Source organism: Lissotriton vulgaris, unplaced genomic scaffold (assembly GCF_964263255.1).
Source record: "Lissotriton vulgaris unplaced genomic scaffold, aLisVul1.2 SCAFFOLD_2545, whole genome shotgun sequence".
Lineage (NCBI taxonomy): Eukaryota > Metazoa > Chordata > Amphibia > Caudata > Salamandridae > Lissotriton > Lissotriton vulgaris.
This window is the reverse complement of record NW_028254314.1, coordinates 329350-342025: the sequence shown is the minus strand read 5'-3', so window position 1 is coordinate 342025 and position 12676 is coordinate 329350.

Here is a 12676-nt window from a genome sequence, read left to right as displayed (position 1 = left end):
TCAATTATCTCACAGCATTGAGTGACATTTCTTAAAAGTACAAATTTCTACCCATGAGCGTTGAATATTTTTCGACACGGTGTTGTACGTCCTTAGAGTGATACTATCATTGTTGTTATAGGTGGATCAACATTATTGTATATTATACCATATACTGTGCTTTAAATGGAAAAAAATAAGTGCATGCACTCATTAAATTGATTTAGGGGCGTGACTAGTGGGCGGGGTTAGAGGCGGGGTGAGACATGATGGTAGAAAGCACTTCTATTGAGTATTCATTTTGCCCTTGCTTCACCCTTGACAGTTTTCACAAACTTTCCATATGTGCAGATTAACAGGTACATATGCTAATAAAGGGTGGTGTGAAGTACTTCTGGGAACGAGCTTCTAAACCCTAAATGCAGCCAATCCATCAACAGTACTATTAGCACTTTCAGGCTAAGCATCAATGTGCACCAGGACGAGATACTGGCATAGCATCATTAATAACATGCAGTAGATCCATTTCTGTTCAACTACCTCCTGGGTGTCCTGATCCTCTATTATCACTCTTTCTATTTCTAATCTGCCATCTCCGTGCCCCTCTTACTCTTTCCATAGCTGTCTCATCTCTGTCTGTGCTTACCAATTCTGTCACTAATATTTCCCCTCTAAACTCTCCTCTGCTCATTCTGTCTCTGCCCCTCACACTTCACCTTCTTTCACCCCATTCTCCTTCCTCTTCCCTCGGCAGAAAGCCACACGGCCCTGAGAGCTTGCTGTGGCAGACCGTGCGCACTGCAGGGTAGTGAGCATGTCCAGAGTCCATCAGGGTAGAGGTCTGGGGAAGAACAACACTGGCCTCTGATGGGCATGTCAGTAAACCTCCTCCCACCTCACCTGGGCTCCAGGCAGGCCACGTAGGTGAACTCCACTACCTTATCCCATCCACTATCCCAGCAGGTGGAATGGGGTGGGGTGGATTTGCAGGAGCAAGTGAGCCAGGCCTCAGTGGGAGGCCAAGCGGTTAAAATGGTACCGTCACTTATGCAGGCTCTCTTCCCTCCCACCCATTCAGGCTGCACACATCATTGTGCCTCTGGCAGCCGATGTCCAAAACACTAAAACACACAAGATGATGGACGGAATGTTGCACAATGGCAAAACATTCACCCCAGTCACAGATCTGGGTTTAATCCATCGTTATTTTGCTCACCAAGCCACCCCAGTTTAGACATGGCCATATGTAAATCAGTCTTGACCCTGTGCCTCAAGGGAACAGTCCAGCCGGAACTGCCAAGCCATGTCTTCCCTGGACCGGAATCAAGCATCCTAGGACCGGTTTCTGGCTATCAGCCGTCTTCAGCCATCTTGTTTGTTTTGCTGTTCACCCTATGTGAGAAGGGTATGCCCAGACGTGGGTCCCTTGCTCACTACGCCACTGGAGTCAAGCTATGCTGGCTGAAGACGGCTGATAGCCAGAAACCGGTCCTAGGATGCTTGATTCCGGTCCAGGGAAGACATGGCTTGGCAGTTCGGCTGGACTGTTCCCATAAGGCACAGGGTCAAGACTGATTTGCATATGGCCATGTCTGAACTGGGGTGGCTTGGTGAGCAAAATAACGATGCATTAAACCCAGATCTGTGACTGGGGGTGAATGTTTTGCCATTGTGCAACATTCCGTCCATCATCTTGTTTTGTTTTTCTGTCCAAAACACTAACAAGACAACCCAGCATGAAGGCCCACAGGGGGCCGTTGAGGACAATAAGAGCTTCCATCTAGAAGCAGAGGCCCACTTGCCCCCTCGGCAGGGCTCCAGCAGGCCGTTCAGCTGAATGATACAGACAAACGCCAAAACGGCCAACATGCTGCCAAATAAACTGGTCACAGCTGGCCCTCAGGCATCGGCCCAGTGCCCACTATATGAATCCGAGTACCGGTACTCTTGTTGGCACTGGAGAAGTGCAGGTGCTCAGCTTGGTTAAAAACAAGAAGTGCCGGTACTCAGTACCTGTGAGTACCGGCCCATTTAAAGATCTCACCAAATACACAGGACGTTTTGTACGTTCACTCCCTGAACTGAGTTTTGTTTAAGGTGCCCTCAAACCTGAAGATAAATGAAAATTAGATGCCGTGAAGTAGTAATTTGACGAAGATCACTGAAATTGATCAAACCTGGAAGCTATCTACCTTATTACACATTGTGCAACGAGGTCGCCAAATTGTTATATTCTTCTCTACCCTGTTAACATGAGAGGTGTGTGTAGTATTCTGGGTTTAGTATTTATGTTACTGCACTTCTCTGCTTCTAGCTACTTGTTGTTTGTGAGTACGTCTCTCATATTTTTTTTTTCTTTTCTTCAGTATTAAAGGAGGAGGATGGTGTCAGTGTTAGTGTCTACTGTCTCTTTCTTGGCTTTTTTCTGTTTACCCTCTCGTGGTGTGAAGTCCTTCTCATCCCTGGGTTTACTGATAAATATTACGATTGTATACTCTGTTTGTGGTTAGTTTTCTTCTTCGCTCTCTGGTTCTCTTTTGTTTTCCAATTCGAGAGGGAGAGGATGTGTAGTATTTTGGGTTTAGTATTTATGTTACTGCACTTCTCTGCTTCTAGCTACTCAGCCAGTGTGAGTGTTCCAGGTTAGATTGTGAGTGTGATTGACATGGATGGAATGCTTGTGTGACTGGTATGAGGTTGGCAGTTGGAGTATGGGCTGAGTAGCTAGGAGGCTGCTCCTGGTGGGGCTGCTTGTTCCAGCATAATACTTCCTGTAAACTTATTTATGGCTTAATAAACCTACTTCTAATCTCAAACACTACTGCCTCGGCTACATCCTTACTAGTATGTATGGACCTACACACTACAGTGTGAAGAATGCTCCGACAGTCGAGAAAAGCACTCGCCTTGGGACAAGAAGAGCTTCTCCTTTTTGCACTCAGTGCGATGTTCAATTCTTTAATCCACTGGTAAAAAACACTTTTCTTTTCAAACTTCAGGTGTGGTCAATTGTTTGTTTTTTCTTTTCTTTTCAAGTTGTTCTTCGGACAGTCATCAACTCTGTTAATATTGCATCATAATAACTGGACGAGTAAACCATACAAATTATGTATGCCCTATGCATTGTGGGCACAGATGACCTTCTTCAGGGGATGTACACTGTAAGGTAGAAGAAACTGTGTATCAGCACAAAACACTGAATGGTAATAACTAAGATTACTATGGGTGACAATCACCAGGTGGTGTGCCAGGATATTGGCTGCACTTTAGATGTCTGAGATATATTCTGCTGGGTGGCGGTTAATAGAACGTGCAAATTGAAAATGAATAAACATGTGCGTTAAGTCGGTGTGACCGCCGTTAATAAATAAGGACCGGAGTTGTGCTGATATGTGATCTGGGCGGGGTTCATGCAACAAAAGTGGCGGTACCTAGTGCGTGCGTGACAATTAGAAGGTGCTCATAGCACAACTCGCCTTGCTGTAAAAGTCTGGCGCTTAAAAATAATGTGTACGTCAAAACCGGTTTACCCGTAAGTAAAAACTGGAGCATGAATAGTTATAGAGACATGAAATGGATAAAGTGTCTAGTGCAAAGTTAATAAGGATGTGCATAAAACTGGATCTTGATAGTAGCGTAACTCGCGTAACATTCCCGGTCGACTTTTAAACTGGGTGCTGCGGACCAGACATAAAACAAGTTAGTTACAATCCTCTAATGGATCACGTCAAGCCGAAAAGTGAAATATGCGTGCCCAGGAGCACTTACTTGTGAGTGGATAGCTCAGTGGGTTACTGCTTTTGTTACTTGCAGTTTATAAATTACAATCCCACAGTGACCTATGAACTGTCATCAAAGAGCTGCATGCAAACTGTAAGGAATAGGGGAGACCCCTTATATTTTCTCCCAGTCTTTCATTAGCCTAATGTTGCTAAAAAGGGTTTGGTCGGGCAGAAATACATTTTAATTAGTAAAGCCAATCCCAGCCACTGTGGTACGTTTTAAATCCAGAATTTGTGCTTTTCCACACCTAACACTCTTAAAATATACTACCTACCAGTATGAATGACATGGGACTCCCACACCTTGTAATCCTCATTTTCTATGTAGCATTGTTATAGAATGAGTTACACACTTATGATGATTCACTGTCTCCATATGGGAGTAATGTAAAGTTCTCCAACACCCTACACTGGTATGAGTAGCACTATTAAACAAATGAAATGCAGGTGACAGATGAGCTATAGAGGGAGCTATGGAGGGATGAGGGGCAATGTTGGAGGGTGATAGTGAAGAATCAGTGGAGTAGGTCATTGGTGGGGCACCAACAAAGACTGTTGCACCAGGCGCCATCTGTGCAAAAGCCGGCCCTGTGGCACTGATGTATCACTTCCCCACCTGGATTTTGTTGGACAGGCCTCGTGGCATGCCCGACCCCTCCCCGCATGGCGGGTCTCGGACTACTGCTACCCCTGTTCCCCGGACAAGAACCACACCTGCAGCCCTCCGGGTCAACCCCCAGCTCTTCCCCGACGGAACCCACACTCGTAACCACAACATTCTCGGCTGGCCTGGGCCCTTTCCCGAACCACCGTCCCCGGCCCAGCCGCCATCTTGGACCCGCCACGACCAGGCCTCGTGGCCTCGGGTCGACCTCAGCCTCAGGCCCAGCCAAGCCCCGACATCGAGGCACCACCATCCACCCAGGGGGTAAAGAGACCACTTGGCGAGTCAATGGAAGGAGTGTCGATGGCTCCCCTCCGCCTGGTTTCGATCGCCCCCAGCCTCCCTGGGCGCTGGCTCCACCCCCCTTCTGGGTGTCTGGACTCCCTCATCCCGGACCCCCGACCTCCAAGTGTGAGGGTCCGGACATCAAAGGGCGCCAGACCTATAACTGGGGTAGCTCCAGAGCAGGAAGGCAGTTGTATCCTGGAGTCGAGAGACACCAAGACAAACTCATCTTTGAAGGCCTGCTGGCGCTGCCGCGGCTCATCCTCGTGAACCATCTTTGAATGCCTGCTGGCGCTGCCGCGGCTCATCCTCGTGAACCATCTTTGAAGGCCTGCTGGCGCTGCCGCGGCTCATCCTCGTGAACCATCTTTGAAGGCCTGCTGGCGCTGCCGGGCTCATCCTCGTGAACCATCTTTGAAGGCCTGCTGGCGCTGCCGCTGCTCCTCCTCGTGAACCATCCTTGAAGGCCTGCTGGCGCTGCCGCGGCCCCTACTTACGAACCCTCCAGCTCGAGGATTGAGAGCTATACACCAGCTACCCCTGTACCGGACCGGTACTGAGACTGTCCCGCTACCCAATTTCCCTCAGAGACTAGAATTGAAGATATCATCATATCCTGGTCCTGCTGTATCGTCAAGTTTAACCTGCCTAAGAATACCGATAAAAGTGTACAGAACCTATCTTTGTGTGGCGTCCATCTGTGGGGGGGTAGTTGCTCGTCCGTACGATCTAAGGAGAAGGCCCTCGCCAGGAGGCCTCTCCCCCTTGCTCGGCCGACCCTCCGGGTTCCCGTCTAACATTGGTGGCCAGCGGCGCGATCCGAGCCGACGCATAATCGTACGGAGAGTAACTCGCCCCACGACGCACAGCAACAATGTCGACGAAAGAGACCGGAACAACCGCAAAATTCCAGATGGAACAGCTGGAAGAATACAGCCACAAGGAATTGAAACAATTCCGCATAGACTTGGGCATCGCTACCACGGGACTGAGCACCAAAGACGACCTCAAGCACGCCTTGGAGTCTTGGGCGGAGACGGGAGCGTCCCCACCCCAAAACGAAAGCATCGAGACCACAGAAACAATTGCAACCCCCGAAGAAGAAAGAGGAGCGGGCCTCTCTTCCGAGGAGGCCCGAGAACGGGAGAGGAGCCGGCTCCACGAGTTGGAACTGGCTCGACTCCGCTTAGATGGGGACCTAAAACTAGCGGAAAAAAAGAACGAGAAGAAAAAAAAAGCCAGAGGGAGCTGGAAGAGAAGAAACTAGCGTACGAAAACGAGCGCAGTTTAAAAGAACTAGAGATTCGACGACAAAACAAGGACCTCGGCGTCCCCGAGAACCAGAGCTCCGCTCCCCCTACGGACACCAAGGTCCACATTCCCAAAGACGTCGTCCGAGAGTACTACCGGAACAACGATATCCAGCAATGGTTCAAGGCCTACGAAGTAGCCATGATCTCCCACCGTATTCTGCGAAAAGACTGGGGAGCCGGGTTGTGGGGGAGATTCATCAACGAAGGAAGAGATGCCCTGCTACAACTCCCCGACGCAGAGATGACCTCCTACGAGCACATGAAAGCCGCCCTTTTCACTCGCTATGGGCTCACCCCCGAGATGTACCGGCAGCGATTTCGAGACTGTAAAAGAATCCCCGGTACCACCTGGGTGGAATATGTGAACTTTTTTAGCCGAGCCTTAGAGGGGTGGATCAAAGGCAGCCAGGTCACCACCTACGAACAATTATTCGATCTCATCGTGTGGGAGCACCTATCCAATAATTGTTTCGTTGAACTAAGGCAGCATCTCCTCGACAGCAAGCTGACCGAACCCCGGAAACTCGCCATCGAAGCAGATCGATGGGAGAGCACCCGGGTCCCCCGGAATTGGCCGGGCGAACAAAACAGAGCCTCCCAGGGGTCCCACCGTCCGCGAGGGGGAGGAGGAGGCCAGGGTCGGGCAGGGACACCGCCACGGTGCCCCCCACTAGCAACCCCTCGTCTCCGGCCGGAAGAGGAAGCCCTCCGACGCGACCGGGATTCCGCTCCAACATTGTCTGCCACAAATGCCAGCGGCCCGGCCATTACGCCAATGACCCCAACTGTCCAAGAAACCAGTCAGTCCAGGCCCCGGGTCCAATGAACCGGCAGATCACCGCCGTCGCCCTCGGAGAAGAGCAAGGCGAAGAAGAAGCCGAAGAGTGCGAACAATACCAGACAGAGTGGGAACCTGCAGCCATGTCCCTGGTATGTCTAGGAAAAAAGGACATGGTCCCGCGGGCCCCCATCCCAGCCAACACGCAGAAGTACAGTCAGTGGGTCACCATTAATGGACACCGGGCCGAAGCCCTCCGCGACACGGGGGCCAGTGTGACCGCAGTCCGTTGCCATCTGGTGACCCCCGATCAAATCTTGCCCAACGTACTTCGTCCAGTACGGTCTGCGGACAACTCCGAAAGCCTGTGCCAGATGGCCCACGTCCCCTTCGAGTGGGGGGGATTGTCGGGCATGCTGAAAGTGACCGTCCGAGACGATGCCCCCGTGGACTGCCTCCTGGGGAACGATCTCAAGAGCTCCCCCTGGGCAGCCGTTGAACGAAGAGAGCACCTGGGGATGCTTGGTCTTCCTGAATGGGTCTGTGCGACGACCCGATCCATGGCCGCCCGCGCTATCCCATCCACTGAAGAACCCGAGTGGCCCGAACCTCCACCGCCTGTCGTCACGGAAGAGACCACCCCTGAACCCGGTCCACCGGGGCCCGACAACGAAGAACCTGACCCACTCCGAGACCTCCTGGAGCTGGCCCAGTGGCGCCAAGAAGGTGGCCCCACTCAGGAACAGTTCCGCCAGGAACAAAGAGCGTGTCCCTCCCTCGAGGGGCTACGACAGCAAGCCATAGCCCAGAGCGCAGGGGATGCCTTGGGGGCCCACTGGATCTATTGGGACAATGAGCTCCTCTACAGTGAGCAAAAGATTGCCGAACTGGGGGCCAGCCGGGTGCTGGTGGTCCCCCTCCGATTCAGAGACTTCCTCTTGAACCTGGCACACGATGTGCCTCTCGCCGGGCACCTGGGGCAGGAGAAGACTTACAGCCGCCTGGTGACCCATTTCTACTGGCCTAAGATGCGGAACGATGTGATAAACCACTGCCGGGCCTGCCCCACCTGCCAGGCCAGCGGGAAGAGCGGCCGGAAACTAAAAGTCCCCCTGCAACCCTTTCCCATCGTCGCCACTCCCTTTGAGCGGGTGGGGATCGACATTGTGGGGCCCCTGAAGCCCCGGACAGCGCAAGGTCACCGGTTCATACTCGTCCTGGTGGACCATGCCACCCGCTATCCCGAAGCCATACCTCTCCGGACTGTGACAGCGCCCGTGGTGGGCCGAGCCCTGATGGGGATCTTCTCGCGGGTGGGCTTCCCCCGAGAGGTCGTCAGTGATCGGGGCACGAACTTCATCTCCAGAGACATGAAGTCCCTATGGCAACAGTGTGGGGTCACCTACAAATTTACGACCCCCTACCACCCGCAAGGAAACGGACTAGTGGAACGATTCAATCGCACCCTCAAGGGTATGATCATAGGCCTGGAAGAGCCCCTATGCCGCCAATGGGACGCGCTGCTACCCTGCCTCCTGTTTGCCTACCGGGAGGTCCCACAGAAGTCCCTGGGATTCAGCCCCTTCGAGCTCCTGTATGGGCACCCCGTCCGGGTTCCCCTCAGCCTGGTCAAGGAAGGGTGGGAGGTGACCCCCCAAAAGGCTCCCCCCGATGTGTACAGGTACCTCTTGACCCTCCGGAATCAGACCCAAAGGTTCCGGGAACTCGCCAAGGCCAACCTCGAAGCCAGCCAAGAGGACATGAAACGCTGGTATGATCAAAACGCCTCGTCCATTGAGTTCGAGCCGGGACAACAGGTCTGGCTTATGTCCCCGGTCGAACCTTGCGCCCTCCAGGACAAATGGACCGGACCCTTCAAGGTGGTGGAACGCAAGGGCCCTGTCACCTATCTGGTGGACCTGGAGTCCCCCAGGAACCCCCTCCGGGTCCTCCATGCCAACAGACTTAAGCCGCACTTTGTGCGATCAGAACTTAGCCTCCTGATGGCTACCGACAGTGGGGCTGAAGAGGACTCCGAACCCCTCCCCGACCTCCTGAAAACTCTAGCCCAAGACGGCTCCGTGGAAGGGGTCAACCTCTATTCTACCCTGACCCCAGCACAACGCCAAAGCTGCCAAGACTTGTTGCAACAATTCGCCGATCTATTCTCCCTCACGCCCGGGGTCACCCCCTGGTGCCTCCACGATGTCGACACCGGGGATAGTCCCCCTATCCGGCACAGGGCCTACAGAGTTCCCGATCGGGTACTCGCCTGCATCCAATCGGAGGTCTCCAAGATGCTGGCCCTAGGAGTAATCGAACCCTCCGACAGTCCCTGGGCCAGTCCGGTCGTGCTGGTCCCCAAGGCCGCTGCCCCTGGCGTCGCCCCAGAACTCAGATTTTGTGTGGACTACCGAGGCTTGAACGCCGTCACCCGAACAGACGCTCACCCCATCCCCCAAGCTGATGAATTGATCGACCGTCTGGGGGCCGCCCGCTACCTGAGCATCTTTGACTTGACCGCGGGCTATTGGCAGATCGGCCTCACCCCAGGCGCCCAGGAACAATCCGCCTTCTCCACCCCGGATGGCCACTACCACTTCAAAGTGATGCCCTTCGGAATGAAAAACGCCCCGCCACCTTCCAGAGGCTCGTGAACAAAGTATTGGCGGGGCTGGAGGAGTTCAGTGCCGCCTATCTGGACGATATTGCTGTGTACAGTCTCCACTGGGCAGAACACCTCCAACACCTCCGGGAGGTCCTGACCGCCCTCCGGCGGGCAGGACTAACAATCAAGGCCAGCAAGTGCCAAATCGGCCAAGGGTCCGTGACCTACCTGGGGCACCAGGTAGGAAGTGGCCAGGTGGCCCCTCTCCAACTCAAGATTGCAGCCATCCGGGCTTGGGAGCCCCCGGTCACCCAAACAGAGGTCCGAGCCTTCCTGGGGCTCACTGGATACTACCGGCGCTTCGTGAAGGGCTATGGCAGCATTGTGGGGCCCCTCACAGAACTCACGTCCAAGAAGAACCCCCCAAAAGTACACTGGACCCCTGAGTGTCAGGCCGCCTTTGAGAACCTCAAGTCCGCAATGTGCACCGCCCCAGTGCTCCAAGCCCCCGACTACAGCCGGGAATTTATAGTACAGACAGATGCCTCCGATCACGGCGTTGGGGCCGTCCTCTCCCAAATCAACACAGAGGGAGTTGACCAGCCAGTGGCCTTCATCAGCCGACGCCTGCTGGCCCGAGAACAGCGCTGGAGCACCATAGAGTGAGAGGCCTTCGCCGTGGTGTGGGCCCTCAAGAAGCTCCGGCCCTATCTCTTCGGTACCCACTTCCGGGTGCAAACAGACCACCGACCTCTGCAATGGCTGATGCAGATGCGGGGAGAGAATCCGAAGCTGTTGCGTTGGTCCATCTCCCTGCAAGGGATGGACTTCACTGTGGAGCATCGCCCAGGCCAAGACCACGCCAACGCAGATGGCCTGTCCCGCTTCTTCCGCCTCGGCGAGGAGATTACCCAAGAGGATGGGTGACTCTCCCTGCCTTCAGCTGGGGGGGACGCATGTTGGACAGGCCTCGTGGCATGCCCGACCCCTCCCCGTATGGCGGGTCTCGGACTACTGCTACCCCTGTTCCCCGGACAAGAACCACACCTGCAGCCCTCTGGGTCAACTCCCAGCTCTTCCCCGACGGAACCCAGACTCGTAACCACAACATTCTCGGCTGGCCCGGGCCCTTTCCCGAACCACCGTCCCCGGCCCAGCCGCCATCTTGGACCCGCCACGACCAGGCCTCGTGGCCTCGTGTCGACCTCAGCCTCAGGCCCAACCAAGCCACGACATCGAAGCACCATCATCCACCCAGGGGGTAAAGAGACCACTTGGCGAGTCAATGGAAGAAGGAGTGTCGATGGCTCCCCTCCGCCTGGTTTTGATCGCCCCCAGCCTCCCTGGGCGCTGGCTCCACCCCCCTGCTGGGTGTCTGGACTCCCTCATCCCGGACCCCCGACCTCCAAGTGCGAGGGCCCGGACATCAAAGGGCGCCAGACCTATAACTGGGGTAGCTCCAGAGCAGGAAGGCAGTTGTATCCTGGAGTCGAGAGACACCGAGACAAACTCATCTTTGAAGGCCTGCTGGCGCTGCCGCGGCTCATCCTCGTGAACCATCTTTGAAGGCCTGCTGGCGCTGCCGCGGCTCATCCTCGTGAACCATCTTTGAAGGCCTGCTGGCGCTGCCGTGGCTCATCTACGTGAACCATCTTTGAAGGCCTGCTGGCGCTGCCGCGGCTCATCCTCGTGAACCATCTTTGAAGTCCTGCTGGCGCTGCCGCGGCTCATCCTCGTGAACCATCTTTGAAGGCCTGCTGGCGCTGCCGCGGCTCATCCTCGTGAACCATCCTTGAAGGCCTGCTGGCGCTGCCGCGGCTCATCTTCGTAAACCATCCTTGAAGGCCTGCTGGCGCTGCCGCGGTCCCTACTTACGAACCCTCCAGCTCGAGGATTGAGAGCTATACACCAGCTACCCCTGTACCGGACCGGTACTGAGACTGTCCCGCTACCCCCTTTCCCCCAGAGACTAGAATTGAAGGGATCATCGTATCCTGGTCCTGCTGTATCGTCAAGTTTAACCTGCCTAAGAATACCGATAAAAGTGTACAGAACCTATCTTTGTGTGGCATCCATCTGTGTGGGGGTAGTTGCTCGCCGGACGATCTAAGGAGAGGGCCCTCGCCAGGAGGCCTCTCCCCCTTTCTCGGCCGACCCTCCGGGTCTTCGTCTAACAGATTTCATGAATGAGGTGGATAGGGTAATTCAGGTGGAGTGATGTGTTTCTCAACTGAAGACGCCTCTTATCATCTTTACTTTATGATGATTCAACTATCATGCATTTTCACGACCTTTTTATAGAGGGTTTGAGATGCAAAAGTAGGTGGGGGCTTCTTTATCGAAAGAGTGTGTTAGGCTATGACGCCACACCCTCCTGGTAATCACCAAGACCTTAACTACATGGACCGAGACATTGTTTTGATAGTGACACAAAGACATGCCCAGTTGATGCACGAGTCATCTAAAGTTATGGCATTTCCAAGCTACACAACTTGTGTGGAAGCGGCGTAATCATTGAAAGATGTAAAAAAAAAATGCGTCATGAAGCTGGACAACATACAGCGCTTCAAGGGATACATAGTCATTTTCCAGAGCATCAAACTACTTAATATTTGGATTTACCCGTAAACTGACATTATCATGCACTTTGCTCACGGTTGTTCAGAATAATAAACAAGCTGATTTGCAGTGTTTCCTGCTGCCACATCTTTAATGCAATTGTTGTACTATTGTTGAAATTGTCAATAAATTTAGTTTTTAAAGAAGTGATAAAAGATGTGCACGAATTCCTGATAACAGGTAATTTTATAGAAATAAAAAATTACTGTTAAGATCACTGCATGCAAATTTGCTGAGAAGGATTTTTATTGAGCCCACAGCAATGGGAAACATCCATCTATTTTATGGAAAGTCAGCAACAGATCTCTCTCACATAAACACAAACATTGCACCCCCATATTGCTTTAAAGGTTTTAATGACATAGACGTAAAAGACAGTCCACAACACTTACATAATTGATCAACTGTAATAAGTAGAAGACAAAATGAAGACAATAAAAAAATACCTTAGAACAAGAAATGTTTGCTACCCATGTGAACTACTAACAACACTTTCCCTTTGTTCAGGTTTCTTTTGATAATTTAAAGGGATATTGGAGACTCATTTTTGAGAAAACACTCCACCAAGAAGTTTCTTAATTAATTTATGAGAGAAGGAGCGCCAACAACGCTGCTTTACATTTTGTGAAATTTTCAAAAATACTAAGG